Consider the following 19,682-nt stretch of genomic DNA (forward strand, 5'->3'; position numbering starts at 1 on the left):
CAAGGGCAAAACATCTTACATTAAATCAGTGAATTTCCTGTTCTTACTAATTTAGGCAATAGGCTCCAATTATTCCTTCAGCACTGATTTTACCTAGCATCCTATAAAGCACACATTGGGAATTCCTGCCTTGCAGTAAATAATTAAAAACAGTGACCTGCATAGCCTTAGGAGAGAGGCTGCCTGGAAATGACAGTACTTCTTTCAATCTATCAAGTGGTACATCAGTGGACCTGTCCAAAGAGACTGTGAGGCTGGTGCTGGGAGTCTGCAATTGACTTCTAGTAGCTCTGCACTACTGGAATCTGGAGAGTGAGTCTAAGAATCGGGTAGCTTGTGAAGGTAAGCAAGACTTAGGGATACAGGGGTGAGGGGCTCCTTCATGAGCAATGGAATGGAAGCTATGCATATTAACAGTACCGGAGAGGTCTATGAAGGCAACAATCTTATAAGAATAAAGTCATGGATTGAGGTATGGCACCAGGGCTTGGAGAGCACCAAGTGAATGTGACAAAATGCTCTTTATTTTATCACTCACACGGACATGGTATGTTTTCTTGTGCAGAGAACAGTAAACTGGAAAGTCCTCCATATGATTTGACTGGAGTGACCACCAAATTAGTGCTAAGCTCTGTTGGTTGATAAGACCTGATCCAAACGGACACTCATTTTGCCTTCGGTGGTTATGGCCCATATAACCAGGCCGGTAGCCTACTATCAACTGCTGGCAGTGGATTACAGAAGAGGTGTACAGGTCTTTTTGCCTAAACTCCACTGGACAGACTATCTACTGGCGGTAGTAAAATTGTTCCTGTATTGTATGATTGGACTGAAAGGGCTTGGATACATGAGAGGTGAGGTACTCATTATAATTTTTGAGCTGCATCTGCTGCACTATATGGGATACGGATGTAGTGGAATTTATCATGCAGTCACGCATTAGGTATTAGCAACAGAAGAAGTCTGGGTCTATGCATTTTTAAAAACCGAAGTTTGGGTCAACAAACTAGATGTTAGTGTTAATGCTGAGTATTCTGGGTATTAGCAGGAGAGAAATGTAAGTGAGCATGTCACATGTAAAGACCGTAACATTGTTGGCAGCTGGGTAACAGCTGATTAACCAAGATAGGCATTTTTCAAGTAGCACAGTTTAGAGAGACACAGTATACAACAGAGCACGTAGAAAGTCTAAGCATACCACATTTCTTCAACTTCTATAAGCTCTGGTGAAGCAGCAACACTGGCCAGCACCCCCAATCTGAAGATCACTCCAGCACTAATGCCCACCTCAGCTGAATCAGTGAAAGAAGCAGTAGGTAATTGGAGTGGTCCTGTCTCCATCAACAAGATATCATCAAAGGATCAACAACAGAGGTTAGTGAAACCCAAGATGACTTTTTTACTTAAAGATCATCACCTAGGAGACACATCGCCAAGAAGGTAAGGAGCAACCACAGGAAGGTGAAGTTTTTGTAATGAAAGGTCGTGCTTCATTGAAGTTAAACTCCTCTGTTCAGCCCCAGCAACAATAATAACCGCAGAGGTTACAGACACTACCAACTCGCTGCGCAGTCCACTCCAATCCCACAAACCCCCATTACATCCCAAATTCTATTTCTTCATTTCCCTATTCTAATACTATGTTTCCTCTTTCTAATGCTTGAATGTTCTATCACTTTACCTCTCCACACATCTTCATTTTTTTAACATAAAAAAATCAAACGTATTAGATACATAATTTTCATCAAACATAAATAAGCAGAAATATTCAATCTCCACAATTTGCTTACAGATTACTACATAAATAAAATTCAGTACAAATGACGTACTCATACATTTTTTGTTTCAAAATTGTTCTTCCTCATCTTCCATATTGATTATTCAGTTCAGCATTATCTTGTTGAATATTAGAGTTGACACCTTCACTCCCTTGGGTTTCTACCCTCATTTCATTAGCAACTGGACCATCATCCCTTTCCACCAAATTCTAAGAATCCTCACCATCATCCATCCAAACATGTCTATTGATCTTACTCTCTTTGCTTTGATCACATTCATTGCCCACATACTTGCAGTTAGCCAAGCTGCTCATGTGCCACACTTTCCCATCACTGAGTAATGCAGAGTTAGTGAACAATTTACACAGTCTCAAGGATTCAGAAAATCTACTTTCCCCATTCTTCTTCTTGTTCACTTTTACCCAATCGCCAATCCCTACTCAAACCAATTTCACACCCTGTTGTTTGTCATGTTACTCCTGGTGAGCCTGTTTAGCCAACATCTTTGTTTTTACATTTTCAGAAGACCATTCAGCCAGGTTGGTTGTTGACATCCACGCTAAGACCTTACTTATTCGTTCTCACCCTCTCATCAGAACAAAAGGACTTTTATCAGTACCCAGGTTGAGGATAATGCCATGTTCCAGAGAATCATGATCAATCTATTGGAAGGAATAGATAAAGTTATGTTTTTTTCAGGATGAGATTCTAATTATGTGCGAAGTTATAGAGAAACACAACAATAAATTTAGATAAGTCCTGAGACTTTTAGAACAAAAGGGACTGACAATTGAATTTGGAAAGTGCAAATTTGCTAAGAAGAGATAACATATTTCGGTCATAAAATTAGTGGTAAGAGGATTAATCCTAAGAAAGTGTTGGTTGATGTGTTCTCTAATGCTCCACTGCCATCAAGCAAGGATAATGTCAGAGCGTTCTGAGGCTTAGTGAAGTTTTACTTGAAATGTGTACATAGTTTTGCTGAAATAACATGTAGTATTAGGAATTTGCTAAAAAAATATAGAATCATGTTTGAATGGTCTGCGTGATATCAAAGGGTGTTTATTGATCTTAAAAAGGACATTTAAAAATGTAAATTTTTTTTGAAGTTTTGATGCCAAGTATCCAGTTACTCATGATGCAAGCGAAAAAGGGGATGAGGCTGTGGTTTCTCAAATTGATGTGCATGAAAATGTGTGGATAGTGGCGTTTGCATCACAGGCTCTTTCACCAACAGAAGAAAGATATGCTGTCATAGAGATAGACTCTAGTGTGTGTTTAGGGTTTTACCCATTTTCAACAGTATGCATGGGGTTACAATGTTGTGGTCAAAACTGACCACAAACCTTTGTCAAAGGTTCTTAAACCATCACTGGTTAGCAAAGGACTTTATCGTGATTAGCACATATGTCTATCAAATTATTGGATATTAATTATGAAGTACGGTATATTCCGGTTGTTAACAATAGAATAGCTCACTCCTCGAGTCACATGCCTTTACCAGCAAATGATAATTGTGAACAGTCTTTATTAGATGGGTGTGAAGCAGGTGTATTTAATGAAGGAATAGAGGGCATTAACATGGATGAGTGGAAAAACAAAATGAACATGTATAAATGTGTGCAACAAGTTCTAAAGCATGTTAATGAGAGATGGCTGAAGAAAAAGAAATTAAACAAAGATTTGTGTTTGTTTTGTACAGAACAAATTAAGTGAAGAGAATAGTGTTTTACTTCAGTGTCGTAGGTTTGTGCCACGGAAAACAAATCTTGGTAATATGCCACGAAAGACATTTGGGCATTTCAAAAAAACTAAACAAAGGATTAAAAATATGTATTAGTGGCTGGGTTTGGATAGTGATATAGAAAGATTGGTTAGAGAATGCATGGAGTGCTATAGTTCTGATAAGGAACTAAGGATTTGTCGTCCACTGTTGTTACCCATTTCATGTCCCAAAATGCCCTTGGAGAAGATAGGAATAGATATCATGGGTCCAAAAGAGAATGACATGGCAGAAAAGAAATACATTATTGTGGTCATGGATCATTTTTCAAAAGAGCCGTAAATTGACATAGTCAGAAAAGCAGATTCAGAGTGAATGATACCATTATTAAACAGGGTCTTCTTAACGGAAGGTTTATCTAAATATTTTAATTCATACAATGGTCCACAATTTGTGTCTCATGTGTTTAACATTTTTTGGGTGAGAAATTAAATATCACATAAGACCACATCTGTCTATCATCCTGCAGGTAATGGTCTAGTGGAGCGCTTTAATAGAGTGAGTAGGGGCTCACTGCAAATAGCTATCAGTAATAAACTGAATTAGCTGAATTAGCTAATTAGCTGAAGCCAACCCAAAAGGAACTCTTAAAAATTGAAAGCACGCTACAGGCATGATAAAAGTTGTCAGTTTCCTGCATTCTAGATGTAATTGCACCTGGTGAAAAAGTGCCTTGTAGTCCAACAACATTGAAAACTAGTCAGCACTGTTGCTATTTGCCAGCATCTTATTGATCCAGAGTAAGGGATATTGGTCTACCAGAATATTTTTGTTTAATTCTCTAAAGTCAGCGCATAATCTGGCCTTCCCATTATACTTTCTGAGAACTACCAAGTATGAAACCCATTCAGCTGATTCAACGTGTTCTATAATACCATTCCTGACTTGCGGTAACTTCTTAACTGATAGAGAAAGGAATATGTTTCACCTTGTGTATACGTGATGTGGCTGATGAATTTAACTCAATTTTGTGACTAAAACCATTTAAGAGCCCCACCTTTCCTGACAACACACTTGGAAACTCATCTAAAACGACTTTGCCAATATCCCTTTACATCTGAACTGTAAGAACCGGTTCTATATTATCCAGATCCAGAATTATCCCTAATTCATCTCACACATTTTTACTGATAATGGTAAACAGTGAACCTTAATCTGCTACCACCTTTACAGCCATTCCATCAATTACAATTCACACAAACGTTTCTAACAGTATGTCCATAGTAAGAACATCATACTAAATGCAAAACACACTGTTAGCATTAGAGCCTTGCCCCCGAAGATCTGATTCTGAGTGAATTTTACTTTGCTATCCTTTTTCCTCTTACACACTCTTACATAGTGTTCCATTATAAAACAGTTAGAGCAATTTTGATTGCATGTGGGACGTGTCTTAAAATAAGCCAAATGTTCTGATCTATCACACCTGTAACATTTCCTAATATATTCCTTGCTCTTCTTCGTGTCACCTCTACTAGCAAAAGGTGTGCTCTGGCTAGTACTCTTAGTAGAATAAGCACTACTCTTACCCTTTTTTGCAGCCTTCACAATAATAGCCAGTTTACTATCAGCTTGAGACTCCTCCACCACAGCTTTTGCACATCTACCTGTTAATTCAGCTTTCTTCACAAGTGCTATAATGTCCTTCAAAGGAGCCTCTCCATTTACCCATAATTTGTCCTGTATGTTGGAGTTATTAGCATTCATAATAATTTGGTCACGTATCAATCCTTCTTATAGAGCCCCACATCTGCATGTTACGGCTAAATGTTCAAGTGCTGCAACATCTCATCCACATTCTCATTTTTCCCTTGTTTGCACTGAAAGAATTTGTACCTGTCCAAAGCAACGACGGTACAGGTGAAAAATGAGCATCTAAATCTTCTAGCACATGTGTGAAAACATCACCAACTCCATCTTGCACGACCTTTTTCTTGATCTGATTATACGTTTTAAGCCACCCATACTAAACAATGTAAAAACACTTTCTTCTTTTCAACATACACTTCTCTTCTTCAAACGTGTCAATGTAGTTGCAAACGTACTCTTGCCAGTCCTGCCATTGCATAGATGACTCTCCTTCAGCTGGCAAAAAGACCTGTTGAGTTGACAAATTCAATGCTTTCAAGGTACACGTTTGTACTACTTGGCAAAATTAAAAGGAAAAAAAACACAAAAGAAAACAAAGATGTGCCACTAGAATAAGTGGACTAATATTGATGTACAGACTGGGTATTGTAGAACAACGCTGAACCCTATGAGCAGAGATATTCCACTTGCACAATGTAGTCACAACGCCGCCCCTAGTTCCACCATTTTCACAATTCAAGCAATGCAAATCCACTTGTTGTGCTGCACATGAGAAATGTTCTTGACAGCACTAATAGTTTTGTGTGCTGAAATGATGCCAATAAGTCATATAATGTTGAGCAACTCTTATTAGGGTGCAGCCAAGTGATTTCAGGCGGCAACACTTGTATGCGTGCAAGTGTTGGTACAAAATTACCTTAAGAAGCGCACACATGCTTCACTGCATTCAACACTGAGGCTGTGATAAGTCAGCTCAAAGCAAATTTTTCCAAATGTGCATAAATGCCATAAATGCTTAATTTACTGCTGTCACACATAAATGATTTCAGAGTAGATACTTCCATGCAAACACTGGCATAGGATGTATAGGAGTGGGCACTGGCCGACGAGATGCACATGAAGCTGAGCAGGCAGAATGAGAAAGTAGAGAAACACCTCCAAAACTGCCAGGACCTGTGTGACACAATGATACATGTAAATGTAGACACAGACACTAGTGTTAGTGCAGATGATTCTGCAAGTGTGGTCTCACAGTAGGAGAGGGAAGTGTTCTAATGAAGAACACGGGATCTATGCTATGCCTCTAGAATAAACGAGGAAGGATTCCCTGTAGAATGCCTCTGTGGAGACGCAAAGGTGATTAAAAGATCTAGCAGTCATCAATAAGTATACAATCTACCTTGTCGTTCTTGCTGAAAGATGCCAACTGTGTTGTTGTATTGTGTTAAGATGTTCTTTCAAAAATTGAAAAATAACGTTTTTTTAAGTAGATATTGCTGCTGCTGTGTGTCACATGTTTTCCTGTAGTAGGTACCAATAGTGTTGGTGTTGTGATAAGAGAAATTCACACAACACAATCTGATGTAACTGAGACACATTCCATGTGCCGCTCACTTGAGGCGTTGTACTAACTAAAGCGCTTCACAGCTCCGTGGGGTGCCTGCATTACATACACAACGCAAAGGCTGTTTATCAATGGTGGAACACCCTCTAGATGGTGGCACATATTGTATGCTGCGTGACAGCGTCATATTGTGAACGGTGTGCCCTATGAAATCACTGGCACGTACCGTGAACTGCTGTGGACATAAGCGCCTATCCGTCAAATGATACTGCTGTTTAAAAGTACCATTGCCACAACCGTCTAAGCATTTCTTAAAAGAGGGAAAATGAGAAGAGAGGTAAAATGACTGAAATTAAGTACTTACAGTCACAATCCCAAATTTTAAGTGGCAATGGCTACAGGCAATGTTTCTAGACACTAGACAGCAATATTGGGCATATTAATATGCTTGTCTGTTGCAATGTGTATCGGTGCAATCCTTGTGCTGGGGCTGAACTTTTGCCTTCTGGTTCTTCAGTCGTTTTCATCTTGTCGCCATTTAAGTAATGAAAGGTTGTACTTCAACTCCTTTGTTCAACCCCAGCAATGATAATTACAGTGGTGGTTACAGACGCTACCAGCTTGTGTACAGTCAAGCAATCATTCAGTACTTCTATAGTGCGGCTTATCACCCGTGGGGTCTCAAGGCGATGTTTGCGGGTGTGCTGGTCAATTGAATAGCCAGGTCTTGAGGTCCTTCCTGAACTGCTGAAGTGATGCAGTATATCTGAGTTTGAGAGGTAATGTGTTCCGTGTCGGGGTGCAATGTAGGAGAAGGATCTTCCTCCTGCTCCATTTCAATCTCACAAACCTGCTACATTCTAAATTCTATTCCTACGTTTCCCTATTCTAATGCTTAAATATTCTGTTGCTTTACCTCACTACAGAAGTATGTTTCATGCAAAGTAAATAACCAAACCAGCCCTTGCTAGCAATCTTAAAATGACAAATTGACGAAAAAAACAATATGTTTTTATGGATCAAATCTGTTTATTATTTTCAAGTTATTAACATGTTAAGTACAACTCTTCACAATAAGATAGTCACAATGCAGCAGTACTAGTCTGGAAGCGTGGGGGAAGTCCATAACAATCCACTCCTGGTCAACCATGCCCTAATAGGCCACCTCCTCGCCTCCTCTATGTACTCCCACCACTTGGGGGGCCACCCATCATCATGTGCTGCACAGTGAAGCGATCTCCATGTATGGTAATATACAACATAGAAATAATTAGTAAAACACCAACATTGTTTCCCTGAAATGGCCCGCCATACAGCAATCACTCGAATCCCCCGCCCTGCCCCTGCATGGTCCCGGTTCTCCCAGGAATCTCTCCCGCAAACACACTCCGAAAAGCTCAGGTCAAACCCAGCACTCTCAAGTAAGCCGGGCATGTCAACTCTGTGAACTCATTGGATAAGATCTGCAAGAATGGTTGCCACAGGTCCCTGAAATCACCGCCCTGCTGCTGTGAGGTCAGAGTAAGCTCCTCCATAGCGAGAATGAACCACAGCTTATGAAGCCATGATGTAAATGTCAGAATCCTGTCAGTAACCCACATCGCTAATATGAGCTGCAACGCCGCATTGAGGACCAGGGCCATCTGCTGCCCTATCAATGATCTCAGGGGGAAGGTGAGCGGGTTGGGCAGGCCCAACAAGATATACGATGGGAATCTGGGGATCTGAGTACCAAACGCTGCATCAATAGTGTCTATAACACTCTCCCAGTATCTATGAAGTTTGGGGCAATGTCAGAGTAAGTGCACAAGCGTACCCCTACCCCCGCACACCCTCCAACAGAGGCTAGACTTAGTGGGATCCCAAGCGTGAATCCTTGCTGGGGTAAAGTACCAATAGGAGGCCACCTTATATGCTGTCTCTGTGCCTGCCGCATTGTAAGCCGTGTGGTGTGTCCTATAAAAGATACTATCCCAATCTTCGTCAGACAGTTCCCTTTCCAGTTCCCTCTCCCATCGCAATTGACCTTTAGATTTAGGCAGGCGACCCTCCCCCTGCAATATTCCATAAAGCTCCGAGATCACCCGTTTATCACCCTTCTTCACTAGGAGCCATTTTTCAAACGGCGTTAGCGGCCTATTAAATAATGCTCTATTAGCTGGCAACAGGGCCCAATGCCGTATTTGATAGTACATCATCCTGTCTGCCTCTGTTAAGCCATACGTCTCCCTCATCTGGTCAAAGGAGATCACCCCCTGCTCATCAAAGAGACACCCCACCCTTTTACAGCCCCCTTCATACCATCGGCGCAACGCTTCCACTTGTAGGCCCGGTCCAAAGTCAGGGTTCGCACCCAGAGGGGTCATTGGGGATGGGAACGTCATCAGTCCCAATTGACCAGCCACCACGTCCCATACACGCAACGTTACTTCCGTAATCGGGGATGAATAAAGACCGCTCGCCCTGTGCCGGCATCGGAGCCAGGGCTCCTTCCATATATGGGAGCCCGCCACCGCTTGGTCCATGAAGCACCAATGTTTCTCAGTGGACGGGCGACTCCACTCTAATAAAAAACGCAACTGCGCTGCCTTAAAATATCGTAAGAGGCAGGGAACCGCTAATCCCCCCATCTGCTTGGAGCGGTACAGAACCAGATGTGGAAGACGAGTCGCTCTACCCTCCCAGATGAATCTCAGAACCGCTGTTTGAAGGGTTGCAATCGTTCGGGCGGAGGCGTCAGGGGAAGCGCCTGGAACACATACAGGACACATGGCAGGATAGTCATCTTCACCGCCGCCACCCTGCCCAACCAAGACAGCTTAAGTATCCCCCAGGTCTCTAGATCTCGCTGCACCTCGCAAAGCAATTTCGTGTAGTTCAGAGTCGCCGTTCTAACAACTGAAGGCGCCAAATCAATCCCCAAATAAGGAAGTCGCGAGGACGACCATATAAAATGGAATCGGGCCCTCAGGTCACTTTCATGCTCAGCGCTAATAAATCGACTCAGGGCCTGTGACTTCTGCATATTCATCCGGAATCCCGAGACCCGGCCAAATTCATCAAGTATCCCCATTAGTGCAGGCAGCGAGGTCGCGGGCTCAGCCAGGGTAAGAATCACGTCGTCCGCATACAGAGAAATGAGATGGTCATCGCCCCCGAATTTCACACCAGTGATCTGAGGACTATCACGCAGCCGCTGCGCCAGGGGCTCCATATAGAGCGCAAACAATAGAGGTGAGAGCGGACACCCCTGCCGAGTCCCTCGCTGGATTGAGAACGGCAATGATAGCGTCCATTGACCCGGACCGCCGCCTGAGGCGCCTGGTAGATACAACGGATCCATGCCATAAAGTCCGGGCCCAACCCAAAGCGTTCAAGCACCCTGAACAGATATCGCCAATGGACTCTATTGAACGCCTTTTCGGCGTCAATAGAAAGGAAAAGCGCCTCCCTGCGTGAACGATCCGTTTTATCCAGCAGATGAAGCAATCGCTTCGTATTATCGCTGCACTGCCTGTGCGGTATAAAACCTGCTTGGTCAGAATCCACAAGGCCCGGCATGTAATAATGAAGGCGATGAGCAAGTATTCCTGTAAATAATTTGGCATCAATATTCAAGAGAGAGATCGGCCTGTAGGAGGCGCATTCCTCAGGGTCTTTCCCCGGCTTAGGAATAACCACAATAGTGGCATCCAACATACTGGCTGTTAGAGCTCCCGTCGCTCAGAAGGAGTTGAAAAGCAGCACTAATATCGGTATAAGTTCCACACAAAAGGTCTTATAAAAAAGAGCTGTGAAACCATCCGGACCAGGGGACTTCCCCACCTGCAAACGCGAGATTGCTGATATGACCTCTTCCGCCCTTACAGGTTGATCTAATGAAGCAGCCTCCTTCTCGCGGAGAGGAGTAATTGCTATACCCTCTAGAAATGCATCAGGAACCACATTATCCCAATCATCAGCCTCATACAATCCCCGATAGAACTCCGCAAACACCTCCGCAATTTGGTCGCTCGTTCGCACTTCCGCTCCCAGCTTTATCGTCGACGCTGCGCGTTGCGCTCGTAACCGGTGTGCCAAAAGCTCCCCACATCTATTACTCCCAATATAATACTTGTGCTTAAGGCGTGCCACCGCATACTCTGCCCTGTGCCAATCTAGCCGTTTCAGCTGCTTCCTTACCTTCTCCAGCTCCCGCCAGACTCTAGGGGCACCCGTATGTTTATGAGAGCGTTCCAGTACCGCCACCCTCTGTTCCAGCTCCTCCCTCATCAATCTCCTTGCTTTATTATCCCTAGTTGACAACGACATCACCTCACCTCTCACCACCACCTTCAGTGCCTCCCACATCGTCGCCAAACAGGTGCTCCCATCGTCATTAAAACTAAGGTAGTCCGCTATTGCACATCGGATCGACTCCACTGTTGCTACATTCTGAAGCATTGAGTCCCTGAATCGCCACCCCGACGCCCCCACCCGCTCCATGGTCATAGCAACCTCTATAGTGACAGGAGCATGGTCCAACAGGGCCCGAGGCTCAATCGCCGACTCCCTAACTCGGGAAAGGAACTCTTGCGAAGCCAAGAAAAGGACAAGCCGAGCATATGTCTTGGTCGCTGCTGAGTAAAATGAATAATCCCTAAGCGTGGGGTGTGCCCTTCTCCACACGTCCTCCAAGCCACACTCAGCCAGCCACTGGCCGCCTGCCGCTGTCAAGGACCCGGTCTGCCCATGGCGGTGACCGGAGCAGTCCAGATCACCATCCATCACCAGGTTAAAATTGCCCCCCACCAAAATGGCGCCATCCAGCGAGTGCAGCAGCGGGGTGAGAGCCTGCTTCAGGAAGACTTCCTGATGGGTATTTGGAGCATATAGGGAAGCAATAGTAAAAGAAAAGGCCCCCAACCTCATCCTCATGGCCAAAAGCCTGCCTTGCACCTCGTGTAATTTTGCCACCACTTCCCCGGGGAATGAGCGCGCTAATAATATCGCAACCCCTGCATGCTTCGAAGAAGCTGAAGACCAGAATTTGCCTAGGGAACCACTTAGAACGCATGCAGTAGATGTCCTTCTGCCCGAGGTGTGTCTCCTGCAACAGGCAGATATGACTCCACGACCTCTCTAGGGCCGACAGGATGGCTAACCGCTTAGTTGGACTATTGAGCACCCGGACATTCAAGCTTATGCATTTAATAGTCATACCTCAAGACGAATAAGGCGGTTGGGAAGGGAGAAACCTCACGGGAGAACCACACCCCAGACCAGACCATCAGCCACTGCAAACACCGGGGCCAGAACACACCTCCACACAAAAGCCAGCATCCCAGGGAAACACGCCAACATACAACCAGTGCGCACAACAGGTGCTCATAACCAAAAAGTCCTTGCGCGTCCATCTCCACGAGGTAAAGTCTCCACAGGGCTGTAGAACCACTCAAGTTCATCAAACCAGGTCCATCGTCTCCGCCCCTCTTCAGCGGCCACGGGCCGAAAACAGTGCGACCATCAGCAGTCCAACTCTCCTCGGCCACCGCTCCCCTAGGCGTTAGTTCCAGCAGCCACGCTGCTCAAGACAGATTCCCGTTCCGACCTCAGCTCCGAAGCCGCAGGGCGTTGTAGTTTCCTCCTTTTCTCCCTCCACCACCAGCGTGGGCGATCCCCGCCAGCCAAGCCCACCTTTTCGCCCGAATCCTGGCAGGGATCCTCCAAGCCCAGAATCCGGTTTGCCTCCGATATGAACCTCACCTGCCCAAGCTGCTCCTCCCACCGGAAGAAAAGGCTGAACAGATGGCCCCAGTAGTAAGCCACTTCATGCGCTCGCAGGTGCTCCGTAATGGGCTTAAATTCTCTCCGCCTCTGCAAGGTCCGCACGGAGAGGTGCTGGAATAATTGGAGCTCGCGACCTCTGAAATGTACCTGCTGAAGGTTGCGGGCCCGCTGCAAGATACGCTCTTTAAGCCCATAGTTGTGGACACAGGCTAGAATGTCCGGTGGTCGGTCTCCAGCCCCACCAGCACAGCCCACTCAATGAACTCTGTCCAAGGTAATCTCCTGGGTCTCATCCAGGCCAAGTAATGCGCGAAACAGGCCCACCACGAAGTCACCAATGTCCTCCTTCTCAGCCCCCGTCGGGACCCCTCTGATGCGGATATTATGTCTCCTCAAGCGATTTTCTAAATCCTCCACCGCTTTCTGGAGGAGGTCCTGCTGCTCCCGGAGGCAGACGACCTCCTGTTGCAGGCCTGCCACCTCCTCGCCACGAGAGATCTCGCCATCTTCCATCTGTGCTACTCGCTCCCCCAGGGACGTAACCTCACCTCGCAGCTCTCTCACCTCTTAAGAAATGTCCCTACGAAGATCCTGGATATCACTCCGGAGCGAGTCAAACAAGGAGGTTAGGAAGCCCTTCGTGACCGGGGAGCTCTCGTCCACCTCTGTCTCCGCCCGCATCTCTGGGGACTTCGCCCCCGGTGGTTCCTCAACCGCGCCACCCGGTGCCAGGCGGGCCCCGGCCAACATTTCTCTAACTGATCGCTCCTGTTTGGATTTGGACGCCACCATAGCACATGCGTGTAAGCTCGATCGTGCAGGCTGCCCTCCTGGGCCCCTTCTCAGGCTCCCTCTGGGACCAGACCACCAGAAGCCCCTCGTGCCCGGGACCGTAACTGGCCTTGTGCTCTTGTGCTTCCTCTTGCCAGTCGTTGCCCTACTATGCCGCCAGAACCATAACTCAGGGGCCCAGTCCTGCTCCTCCGCCCTGCGACTTCCTGCTTCAAAGTCGGGGCGACCCGATGCACCCTCGTACCTCTGCCGCCACCTCCAGGCCTCACGTCGACCAAGTAAAGACCAGCTGGGGGGGGGCGCCTCCACCCGACCCCCGAGAAAAGCCCAGCATGCAGGGCGCCTCCACCTCCCGGGGGCACCCGCGACTCTCAGCTCCTCCGGCCCCAGCGCCGCCCTCACCGCATCCTGGGCCCAGCGCCGTCCTCCTGGGCCTCCGCGGCTCCTCCTCCAAGGGAGCAGCCAGATCAGGGCCCACCACTCGGCTCGGTCCGCTGCACGGAGCACCCAGCGGCCTCGGGCGCAGGCCAAGGCCAGCCGCTCCTCGCCCGCGCTTTGTGGTGCCATGGGCTCCCCGGTCTCCACTGGGCGCCCTCTGGTCCGCGGCACCGCTCACCGTCCCAGGGGGCCTCGGGCCATCCCCCTGCTGGGCCGAGCGTCAGTGTTCTGGGGCCAGGGCGGCGGAGCTCGGACGAACACGTCCACTCACGCCGCCATCTTGGCCACCAACAATATGTTTTTAAACGTATGCCTTGCAGTTTGCAAGCTGCTCACTGATCTCTGTTCTTCGCTCAATGTGCTAAATTAAAAGGACTGCAATTTATTAACTGCAAGTCATAAAAGGATCCATGTGTTATAATCAGTAGCACACCTGTCTAGCTACATTACAATAGACAAATCTGTGATCTGTTTGTTACATGATGTGCTTTACAGAAGGTACTTTAGCCTTTTAGACTATTGTATGAGTCTACATAAAACTCAACTCAGATGTATCCAAAAAGTACATTAATTACCACAGTTACTTTAGTATTATTATCCCTGAACATTTCTGAGGACATAAAGACCTTGGCAGCAGGTACTTTAACCACATAAGGTATTTAAAAATGCAGCATCTTTGTTACCAATTAAGTAAACCACAACACCTATTTTGTCACCTTTCTCATTGTTCCTAATTTATTTGTTGCACACTTTTGACACAATAATGTATACGTTGGCTGCCAGACTTGACTTTCCAAAACTCTGTACCTTGTGACTGCAGCCCCTGCCCACTGCCACGCGCTGACCCCAAATTCAAGGGCTCCTAGGAATGTTTTTTTTTCCTTTTGAAGTGCAGTTCCTAAAATAACATTTAGATTGATTCTCGTCAGTTAAAATGGTACAATTTAGAGCCAACTCACTTTTAATTCGTGTTAGCGCGCTTAAGCCTCTTACCTCAGCCACGAGGCTCAACGTCGAGCCCCGTCGCCTTTCCCGCCTTTTCGATGCTCTTTCAATACGTCATAAAGGCGACGCCAGCGTGGCTTGAACCTCAATGCCTGACTTACCGTCAGTGGAAAAGGTTCATGGTGTGCAAAAATCACGTGACAAGGTCACGTACCCGCCACGTTTGGCGCACGCGCATCCACTCTCCCCCCTCCCTTCCCGACTTGTATCGTGGGGAACGGTTATTTCGGCTGTCTTTAGGGATCTCCTTGATGTTGTGGAGTCGATGAGCGGGCGGAGCATTTCAGGAGACCTGCCTTCGGGCGGGGCAATTCAGAAGACCTGCACGGCAGGCCAGCCGCCGTTGATTTTGTTTTTAGCAGCTGTTTACTGGACGTGCACGGATTCCTGTCAGACTGAAAGCTGTGACACAGTCCTCCTCTCTCACGGGGAAAACGGCTTCTCTGAAAGGTCTTCTGTGAAAGCAGAAAGGGCTTTATTGCCTCCAGAGCACGCCAGCGAACACCTTGCAGGAGATTTCAGTGCTCTTAACTTTCCCAGGTCGATGAATAAGTAGTCCATTCAGTCGGGGTATTTGCCGCGCACTGTGGAATCAGCCATGTTTTATCCCGGTATTAAAATTGAGGATTACAACAAGTCTAATAGTCCAAAATTGCAAAAACCGTCCTGGATTAGCGACTCGTGCATGGATCAGGCATCCATGCAGCAGTCGCTAAAGTAAAATTGTAGCTTCCCCCTCATAAAAATCCTGCACAGCTGTTTAAATAATTGAGGAATTATACTCCACCAAATGTATCTTCTAAATATTCCTATCCGACGAAAATGACCTATGTAGGGAATGGAGAAGGACAAATAGAGAAAGATCCTAGAAACATTTTTGAAAATTACAAAAATATTTCTTTAGCAACTCTTTTATGGCACAATCGCAAAAACATTCAAGTGAATACATCAGTCACAGATTGCATTGTCATAATAACATCTTTGTTGTGTTAGAAACAGTAATATAGATGGTCATTAATCCAGAGTAGGATCTGACCATTCATCAATTTAAAAGATCAGTGTCAGAATCCTGCTTTAATCTTAACTGAAGGCCGCTGAACCTGCCAATAGGACACCTCATTCCTGTCCTTAAACTAGAGTACACGAAAATGGAAGAACTCCAGAACTTCCCTGTCTTTGAGACTGTAGACAGCAGATTAAAAACCCAGACATTACCACTGATTTTCATAGACTCTGATAGACCGCAATAAGTCGGCTGTTTACTATTTAGTAGCAGGTAAGAAGTTCATTATTGTCAGTAATGTATGTATCTCTTTATCGTCGTCATCAGCTGGAGTCAGTCCCGCTCCATCTCTTGGGTCTGAGACATCCATCTGTACTATGAAGGGTTGGCTAGTCCGGGGCCTTCAGTACAGGTGCATTGCAAAGTGCTCTCTTCAGGACTTCAGCAGCTTTCAACACTTACCAGTCCATATCACCTTCATGTCTACTTCTTGGATGTCAAAGCTGTGATGCAACTACACTCACATAGTTTCTGTAGTAACTAGTGAGCTTTAAAAAGCTTTTCAGTTGTGTTTGGGTTGTGGGGACCGCCCACTCCAACACTGACGGAATTTTGGTACTCAAAGGGTACATCTTCCAATTACCTGGGTGATGCCTAAAGTAGACTAGAGTGGACTGGCACTTGGTTTCCTGATAGTCATTTCAGCTCTTATATCCTGACATACACTTGTTCTGAGTAGTTCAGGTGGGCCTCTTGTGAATGTTTAAAAACGACAATGTCATTGCAGAAGGCCATACAGAACTCTTCTAAACATGATAGAACATAGTTCACCAGGTGCTGGAAAGTGTCAGGAATGTTTTTCAGCTGAAAAGGCATTAACTTGATCTGAAATCACACCTCTGGCATGGAAAATCATATTCTTTACTTAAAACAGTCTGCCAGTAGCCACTGGTCAGATCAAAGTCTCTTAAGTACCTAGCAGCACCAAGCCTGTGCACAAACTTATCATTTTTGGGGATCCAATGTGCATCTGTCTTAGCGATTTCCTTGAGAGCTATGTAGTCCAGACAAATAACGCACATTGTGGAACATTGCTTAGGCACCAACACAACTGTGATATTCCGAGGACGACTGCATTGCTCAATCACTTCAAAGCCCAACGACTTCATCACTTCTGCCTTTGTGCACTCCTGGACCCTGTCATACATGCAATAAGACTTGCTTTTGAGTGCCAGGCTATATCCTCGGTCAGTCATGAATGCAGATAGATGTCATCCCTGGAATAAGCGAGCAAGTATGAGATAATCACTTCAGGACCGCTTTACACACTTTTTGCCTTTGAGGCATCAACTAAGCCAGTCTGCACCTCTTCCACAGATCCATCGTATTATACAGCAAGCAGTTCATAATATGTGCTTGTTGTTTCTGGTGCGGAGCACCTGCACTTATTTTTGAGGGCCGGCGCTTATTCTTCTGCCTCAAGCACTTGCTGCGAGCAAAAGACACATATAGGGAAGACGGAGGAAGAGAAAAACTACAACGCGTCACAATGGAAGAAAGCAGAAAGCTGCAAAAGTGAGCTGAAAGGGCAGGGAGTAGCTTTTAAATGGATTGAAGTGGCCCGAGATGGCTTCAGGATTACGCTGCCTCAGTATTCCGTGTCCCCACATTTAATTGCAGTAGCTGCATGTTTGAGAGGAGGGCTTTGGGCACCAGCACGTTTTTATTTACAAATTAAGCACTGGCAGCAATTCAGGAAGAGGTTCACTATCTTCCTTAACATTGTCTGCCATAGGCTTAGCCATGAACCAACAACTCCTTACCTTCCTGATAGTTACTGTCACTTTCTGGACATACCATTGCTTTATTAACTCATTGCTAGTCTGAAGGTTTTTCTTGACCCATGTCCTGTGCCATTATCTTCATGAAGCAAATCAGATAGTCCACCATATCTTCGTGAGATGACCTACAAACTACTTCCACCCCACCCCCTTCTCTGATGAAGGTGAGTGGACATGCACTGGGTGCCCAAACAGAAATTTAAATGCATTGAAATGTTCCCACTTCTGTGGACTTTCCCTTAAAGCAAACAAGAGACATGGCAGAAGAAATAGCCAGCTCCCCCGGGGAATTATGGTAGAGTTTCCATCACGCTTTTGAAGGTCTTGCTAAACCTCTCCTCTTAACCATTGGTATGTGGATGGTACATAGTGGAAAAGTGATTGGTCACACCAGCTTGCTGCCATATCTATCACATAGAAGGAAACAAAATTGGTTCCTAGGGGGAAGTCACAGTCTCTGGAAATCTAAACTAATAAATGCCTAACAGAGTCCTAGCTACCACTTTTATTGCCTTGCTCATCAGATGTACCACCTCTGGATACCTGGTGGTATGGTCCACCATAACCAAGATGTACTCGTTGCCTGATTTGAAGTGGAGGTCAATAGAAAACGGACCAATAATGTACATTCTCACCTGCTCAAGTGTAACCCCCACAACTGGCAGGGGCATTAATGTGCCTTGTTATTACCTCCTGATTTATCATCCATGTTATTGTGGAGGGGGTTTATGAAGTGCTGTGCTACCCACACTGTGTAGAGCATTAAACATGAGCCTTGTGGATTTCCTCCTGGGTATGTCCATCAGCACTTGACAACCGCTACACCTTTGACAGTGACCCAGACTCCAGCATCTGGGATCTCTAATCCTCTCCATCTAGAGCAGTGATGATGGACACCATGGCTACTGTCTTCTCAGAATCTGCCCTGGTCTGATTTTTTATTTGATCTGGCTTAGGCACATCTGAAATGGCCCCAGTCTTCCTGAGACTGACATGCTGCCTGTGCTCTGGTCAACCTAGCTGACCTGGTATGAACAATGTAGGCTACTGTTTCTGGTTCTAAACAAGTGGCAATGACATCCTTGCTCAAGAGTCGTGCAAGTCATGGTTGCCAATGATTTATAGTTCTAGAAGCTCTGGTATCTCTAAGGGCAGGAATCATTCCTATCACTGATGCCCAGGACATCTTGTTTGGGGTCAAGGGCAACAAGTTTTTATGTTTACTTTGTCCTTGGGACAAGTGGGCCCAACCCCCTGCAGCACAAACCCTTTGGCTGCCTGTTTACAGAGAGTGGAATTCTCTGCAGTTGAGGTAATGTGTTTCCAAAAGATAATGCTGTTCGAACTTGTATTTATGGTTCATTATTTGAAAGCCTTCATTATTAGGGTGAGTGCTGTAAATAAATGTTTTAAGTTCACACTTCACTACTGACGTTGGTTCCAGTACAAAAAAAAAAAAAAAAACGTGTACACACATGTTTGAAAAGTTTAGGCTAAGAGGCTAAGTATAATGCTCCCAGAATGCTCTCTGATTATATGCAAATGAAGTGTCATTTAGTAAAATGTGTTGATGCATGCTAGTATTTCCAAAAAATATTTCTAATGGAAAATCAGTGTAACCATTTTCAACACGATTATGGGAAGCATGAAAATAAACAAACACTGACAAAGCCAACTGATCTGACATATTTTTAGAAGTCTTTTAGTTTCATCAATGCGTGTCTTGTTTTGACATGGCTTTTGTAACACTTTATTGTTGTGGGAGCTACCAGGCCCTCAACATTGTAACAAACATTGGCAAAACCCCCCCAAAAAGTTTTTGAACTCTTAAAGCACACGTTGCCACCAGCGGCATAACAAAGGCCCCGCAGCCGCCCTCCAGAGGGCCCCTTCAGCACAGCACCTGCCCTCAGTGAGTCTGGAGAGGGGGCTCCTCCATGTTCTTTGCAAAGGGGCACCCTCCAGTTTCGTTACGTCACTGATTGCCACTGTAGTTCCTGACACTGAACAAAACTACTTTGTGTGGCAATATGCTCCTTGTGGAAGAGCAGAATGCGATCACTCACAGTAAAGCCAGCCGAAAGAGAGAGAAATAGAAGTTTAATAAAAACAAAATGTC

At 45.5% G+C, this 19,682-nt stretch overlaps 1 protein-coding gene across 3 annotated transcripts in view; it reads right to left on the bottom strand.

The window, feature by feature from the left end:
* SLC41A3 (solute carrier family 41 member 3) overlaps nt 1-19,682 on the bottom strand; it is a 283,615-nt gene that overhangs the window by 241,127 nt on the left and 22,806 nt on the right. Inside the window, exons 1-2 of one of the 3 annotated variants that reach the window (XM_069206274.1) lie at nt 14,708-14,864; nt 14,522-14,612 (exon numbers count right to left, since the gene is read on the bottom strand). The exons of 1 other annotated variant lie outside the window; for it this stretch is intronic. The gene's annotated coding sequence lies outside the window, so the exon portion shown is untranslated. Of the gene's footprint in view, nt 1-14,521; nt 14,613-14,707; nt 14,865-19,682 lie in introns of those variants that run through there. One more of the 3 variants, XM_069206276.1, reaches the window with a different exon arrangement.

Source organism: Pleurodeles waltl, chromosome 9 (assembly GCF_031143425.1).
Source record: "Pleurodeles waltl isolate 20211129_DDA chromosome 9, aPleWal1.hap1.20221129, whole genome shotgun sequence".
Classification (NCBI taxonomy): domain Eukaryota; kingdom Metazoa; phylum Chordata; class Amphibia; order Caudata; family Salamandridae; genus Pleurodeles; species Pleurodeles waltl.